At 24.6% G+C, this 7,214-nt stretch overlaps 1 pseudogene; it reads right to left on the reverse strand.

The window, feature by feature from the left end:
* Positions 1-2,317: 2,317 nt before the first annotated feature.
* Positions 2,318-7,214, reverse strand: LOC112693121 (annotated as a pseudogene).

The raw sequence follows: 7,214 nt of genomic DNA on the forward strand, positions 1-7,214 counted from the left end.
ATTCACTGTTATCAATTGAGGCCTTATCAGCTTACATATGTTTTAGGTGAAATACTCAAAATTAATTAAGTAGCGCTAGGTTATGGCAATGGAAGTTTTGGCGCTAACTAGATGGTTTATTCAAAAAAACTTTTTTCAACAAATTGAGTTCTTAAGCCAATAATCTTTGTCTATGTCAGTGTTTTATACAAAATATTTTCAATTATATCATCCTAAAAATATGTTGGACGTTTGATGTCAGGACCTTTTTCTTTTTGGTATCATCTGTTTGATGTCAAGTACTTTTAATCAGATCTCCATCAGAAAATTTAGTTTCTAGAAAATTAATATTTATAGCTACGAGTCTATAATGATAGATACCTACAAATTTATAATTTACAGAAATAATTAATAACTATTTTAAAATTAAATCAAAAGGTATACATAAAATACAAAGTAATACATGAAAAACTTAAATAGATAGTAAAAATAAAAACAAAAAAACTTTATAATATTTTTTTATTTTATATATCTTAATATTTGAACAGAAAATTTTGTCAAAGATGTATTAAAAAAATCAATATTTTCAACATAATTACCAGTTTACATTAGAATATTTGACGGGGAATGTAACATGTATGACGTGTTTACATTTTTTATATAAAATAAGTTTTTTTCTCGAAAATTTTTTGCATTTATTTTAAAATGTAAGTTTTGGAGTATTTCAGGGTAATCAATCATATTATTTATTATTTTATAAAAAAATTTTAGTTTCATTTGAAGAAAACGGTTTTCAAGCGTAAGTATGTTAAAAATACTTGATTCCACTTCGTAGCCTGAATGTGGAGTTCTAAAGAAAAAACATTAAAAACATAAAAAACGAATAAAATTATTTTTAATTTTTTTTAAACTCTGTATGCTTGTTTTTAAATATGGATGCCAAATAAGTAATGCATAGTCAAAATGAGAACGGACAATAGGCTGGTATAAAGTTTTTAATGCAAATTCATCTCTAAAATTTGCACATGTGCGTTTTAAAAAACCTAATTTCGCAAACGCTTTGTTCCTAATGAAATATACATGGTCATTAAAAGAGAGTTTCACATCAAACCAGACCCCAAGGTCATTTACTATAGATACTCTTAATAAACTAATGTCTGCTAAAGAATAATTTAATATACTCGTCGTCTTTTTCATAGAAAAATTAATCGTAGAACATTTTTTCAAGTTTAAACATAAATCATTTTTTCGACACCACATAAAGATATTATCTAAATCAAACTGGAGCTTAATAACATCATTCATGGTTTTAATTTCTCTAAATATTTTTGCATCATTAGCAAACAGTAAGATTTTTGAATATGAAAATACTTTTGATATATCGTTTATAAAAAGACAGAATGATATCGGAGATAAGTGGTATTCTTGAGGAACTCCTGATGTAACGTTAATTTTTTCAGAAATATAGTTACCATGATTGATAATCTGAGTATGGCCTGTTATAAACGAATTAAACCACGAAATAAATGGTTAGCAAACCCATAAGATTCAAATTTACTAATTAATAGTTTGTGATTTATCCTATCAAATACTTTATCCATATTCGTATAAATAACATCAGTTTATGAATGAGTACTAAACAACTGTAAGATCAAGTGTTTGAATATGCTTAGGTTTGTAACTGTTGATCTGTTTTGTCTAAAACCATGTTGATCATTTGAAAGTAATGAATTACGAGTACATAATTTCGTAACAGTGTTATTTACCATTTTAGATAATAATTAAGAAATAATGGATAATTTTGATACCAAGCAATAATTATTTATTGAATTTTTTTACCTTTTTTAAAAATAGGAATAATAAATGATGATTTCCATTGATTAAGAAAAATACCGGTTTCTAATGATTTATTGAATAATGCAGTAATAACTGGAGTAAGTATGAATGCACGTTTTTGTAAAAATATTGGAGATAATTTGTCAGAACCTATTGCTGTTTTGAGATTAATATTCCATAGTTCGTTAAAAACATCAATATGATTCAGTTGAATTTTTGAAATAGGCCTTAAATTATTATCTAATTATGTAATAATGTCTATTTATTCATTGTATACAGACAATTTAAGAAATAATATCCTATCTAGCTTAGTAATTGTATTTAATTGACTAATGAAGTAACAACTGCTTTCGAACTTGTTCTTTATTAGTTATATTTACAAATCAATTATAGATTACTCAAGACAACACAATTTTTTTTTTGTCACGAACATAAATTCTTTTATATTCTCTATTTTTTATTTTTTTCCTATTAGCTAATAAAAATGTTTAAATTTTTATTTTCATTTATTCTTTTCAATTTCGTATGTACTGTGTTTACAGTCTGACCACTGAATGTTATAATCAATAATTCTTGTAACTGCCCATTCTAGCCGTTTGTAAATCATTGGTTTTATAAGTTCATGCCATTCTTCTCTTAATATAGAATTATCTGCAGAATTATCTGCAGCAATTCGATTTATGGTTGAATTAATTAACAAATCATTTTCTAAAATATATTAAAGTAAGAGTTTAGAATTATATAATATTTCTTAGTGTAAGAGAAAAAATAGTATAATATTTAACTAAAATACATTTTATAATGTTAGTAAATAATTAACTAGAAAGCTAAATAAATCAGTTTACAAATTTAAAAACAAATTCATACTCATCCAATAAAAACCTAATACACATAATATTCCATAACAAATTAATAAATAATAATTATTAATATTAAGGACCAGTGGTGTAGTCAATGGAGCTATAAGGCTTTTCATAAACTGGTTTTTTTTTCACATAATCCTTACAAATAATACTATAATAATAAGGAACTATAATAACTAGAGCTCGAATGTTTATGACTTGGCATATTTTTTTCGCGCAATCAGAATTATACTCTAATATGATATTAATTCGATTCCAAATATGCAAATTTATTTTGCATATTTTTGCATATTCAACATTTTTGAGCATATAAATGCATATGTCGATTGTTTCTAGATTTAATAGCATACATTTTATAAATTATATGTATAATATTAAACATTTTCCATATTATTGTAAATTATCATTATCGTTAATTGTGTGATTTTCGAAATATCAGCAAAATTAAAGTTGTGCAGTGTAATCCTAATCAGTGGCCTGCGCAGGAATTTGGTATGGGGACAGGATGCCATACATTAAAATTCCTTATTTTCAATCTTTATTCTTTATTATTATACAAAATAAATTCAATCAAGGAGGAAATTCATTTTTCTGGCTTTTACACTAAATTCATCAATAATTTGTTCTGTAGATAATGGAATGTCTCGATATATGTTCATTAACGTAATCCATTTAACCATGACTACCCCGTCGTATTTCTTAAATACGTTTTTATAAGTTAAAAAAAAAAAGCGCATACATGAGGGGGGATATATCCTACATCATCCCCCTGCGCACGCCACTGATCCTGATACTTAAAGCGCTAAATTATGTAAAATTTAACTTTAATAGATCGAAAACTAATTAATATTTTTTTTTTCATATTTATTAGCTGTGTTTTTTTTTGTCATAAAATAATTTTAAATACACATTCAAGAGATTATATACAATTTTTGAATTAATATTAACTATTTTTTTTTTTTACATATATTTATTGAAAAAATAAAATAAATATAATATAAAAAAAATATAAAATAAAATAAATTAAATAAATATTTAATACATTTTATGGCATATAATTGCATATTTTGACATTTTATGAAATTTTAGTCATATAACATCTGAGCTCTATAACTAATAAGTAGATAAAAAAATTGATTATATATCATCTACTACAATAGTTTACCTATTAGAATTATCGAAATTATTATTAAAATTATTATCTATATTTAAATTCTCATATTCCAAATTTAATTTTACTTAATGTCATTTCAATTATTCATTAGGATATGAGAGTTAAATAAGTACAAGTGTTTTATTGTATTCATAATTCTGCATAAACAATTAGAATAAATAATGAAACACTAAAATGACATATTGGAAAATTTATCATAGCAAATTGCAAATTTGATACGGTTATAAGAAGACGGCAGATGCCTTAGAAAATACTAGAATTTAAATTTCCAGGATATCTTTGATTAATATAGATATTAAACATTTAAGATAATTTAAAATTTGATTTCATAAGATTTATAGTAAAATTACTGAACTCTACCCGAAATCATTGATTGATTAAAGCCCGTCAAATTGTTATTTGACTCTTGTTCAACTTCATTATAATCAGGTTCATAAGTATGCAAAATCAAATCGACGTTATCCATTGTTATGTACATAGTTTTATATGCATTTAACTCGTACTGAGTAATCTCACCACGTTCAAGAATAAATTCTCTTTTAAGTAAAATTACAGCTGTGTGATTAATAATATCTAAGAATTTTTCTCTAAACGATTCTTCAAGTCCCATACAATGACACAAACATTCATCAATACTTAAATGATTTTCCGTTTCTAACATGCGATAAAGACGATTCATCTTATCATTATGGTATTGATATTTATTAATTACGGCAGCCTTGTTTTCGGTAAAATTATTTTTAACAATTCGATTGATTGATTTCACATGCATATTTTTTTCGTATGATATGATATTTTGCAGCTGAAAGTTTTTAAAATTAATTATTATTTAGGTTCACTAATATCGAAAGCCAGTGAAATACTATATAATTAAGAATTATTTTCATAGGGCATTCCATTAATTAATAGGTATGTTAAAAGAATAGTAATTATTTGATTAAAAATGATAAAATATATTAGTTCAGTATCTACATAATTATAAATTACTACATATTAAGAAATTTTAATTTTTAATTTATATACGCATATATGTATATATATATATACATATATACGCATATATGTATATATATATATACATATATATAATAAAATAATAATATAAAAATTAAGATTTCTTAATTAAGAATTCATATAAAAAGTGTATAACCATTTTTTTTCTTCATATTTTGAAATTTATAACTTAGTCACCTTTATAAAATAATAATATATATTTTATGACCGCGATTACGTAGATATTTATCAAAAAAAGATATCCGGACGATCCATTGATATAAAAAAAAAAATTTCAAGTAATTTATTATAAATTATAAAATTAACCGATTACTATGCAAGTCAGTCTGTCTAAGGGGGGGGGAGAGGATTCGATAGCTCCCATAAGGACGCTTCTGCCTCCTAGTAATGTTTTAGTAAAAATATCGAAACTAATTTATAATTCTTTAACGGTGTAATCAACATTTGTACCATTTTTGAACAATATTAAAAAAATATATTTTTTGGTGTAAATATTTACATTATAACTATTTAAATAATGAAAGCTTTTAATTAAAAAACTCATTTTACGATTATATTGGTTTAGCGTAATAGGCAAACATCGTAGAAAATACTATTTATTAAATAGTATGTATTGTTTAGTAAGACAGCAATACCTAAATGGTACACGTGGTCAATGGCGTATACATAACTTTTGTATGGAAGGGGGATCAGTTGCAAACAAATTATTATGGAAGGAAAATTCCTAAGCCTAAGTACCTGCACATTTAAATAATAAATAATAAAGATATATATATTGAATGAGTCAAAATAATAATTTACAATAAATCCTTGCAATATTTTTTTATTTTGTTATAATTTCCTTACATTAAGAACACTTTTATACAAATTTAAAAAGACCTATGGAGGGATCTGACCCCCACACCCCCCTTGTATACGCCTCTGTAAGTGGTGATTAACCTGTTAACTGGATAATTTTGTATAAATAGTAAAGTTGTAAATTCTTTACCAAGCTCTTTCGATAAGTTTTCTTTATCATTAGCCCTGAAATTAAATAGTTAAATATAACTATAATGATATTTTGCAGTAATAAACATACGTCTTTTATGGTAATTGTGTTGTCATCGCTCCTGTAAAGAGCACAACCCTGTAAAGGTACTTCGATTTGAGCTATATGAGCTAATCTTCCAATCATTTTTAACTGACAAAACCAAATTTCTTTGTAAGGTCCTATTGATGTTGGCCTAAATAATACCGATAAATGCTTAATTTGACCAGGACCAAGGACACCTGATCTAGTGTCAAAATAAAAACATCCCATTGACTGTTCTTTTAAAATACAATCATACTTTGTCGTTGAATATTCTTGCTTTTCCCATTTATAATTAATACTTATTTGACCTCTATTTTCAATAATAATTTCATCCCAAATATCCTCATTTACTTTAGATATTTTTATTGCTTTTGGTTTTTTTTTCCAATTTATATGTTTCACAATCATAACTGTTATTAATTGATTTTACTACAAAATTATTAATTCTAATAACAATTAGAGAGTTATAATCACATGTTTCATTTTTCAATGGAGGTTCAATGTTAATCAATGGTATAATAACATTATAATCAAATTTAGTTTTCATAGTTTTATTAAGAATATTTTCCCCTATAATAGCTAATTTTTCAGAACTTTCATAAGGTATTAAACCTTTCAAAGTATTTAATTCATTAGAAAGAAACAAATTATTAATTGTTTGCATTCTTAAATTAGATTGTACATTTCTCCCAAAACTGTATAATCCTTTTTTCAATGCGTATCACATCTGGTATATGTATACTAGTAAAGTGTTTTGTTTCTTTAGAAATTGAATAAGGGAAATCTTTGTTATATTCATTATTAATTTTCATCTTAAGTGCTATATCAACCATCCATTTATACTCTAATTTTGATCTGAATTTGTCAGACTCGTTCATTAATAATGATGTAGAACTACGACACACCTATAAAATATACTTAATTAAAAAAAAATTGAAAGGTACCTATCTAAATTTTGAAGTAATTACCTTTAAACCAAGGTGTTTATGTTGTTGCTTTCTTATTTTCAACCAACGATTCCAATTTTTTAATTGTTTACATTCAATCATATCTCCGCATAAAATTACTTCGTCAGCTGTCTCAACGGGTATACACTTCCATTCTTCATCTTGAATAGATAACATTTTAATATAGGTACAATTATCGAATACTACTTCACTTTCATATTAAATAGATTGATACTAAAACATTACAAATAATAAACAAGATAATATCTATAGAAATACTAAATTTTAATTTTAAAAAATACAATTTTACTTATGTTAGTAAACACAGG

Source organism: Sipha flava, unplaced genomic scaffold (assembly GCF_003268045.1).
Source record: "Sipha flava isolate LNK unplaced genomic scaffold, YSA_version1 80_pilon_pilon, whole genome shotgun sequence".
Taxonomy (NCBI): Eukaryota; Metazoa; Arthropoda; class Insecta; order Hemiptera; family Aphididae; genus Sipha; species Sipha flava.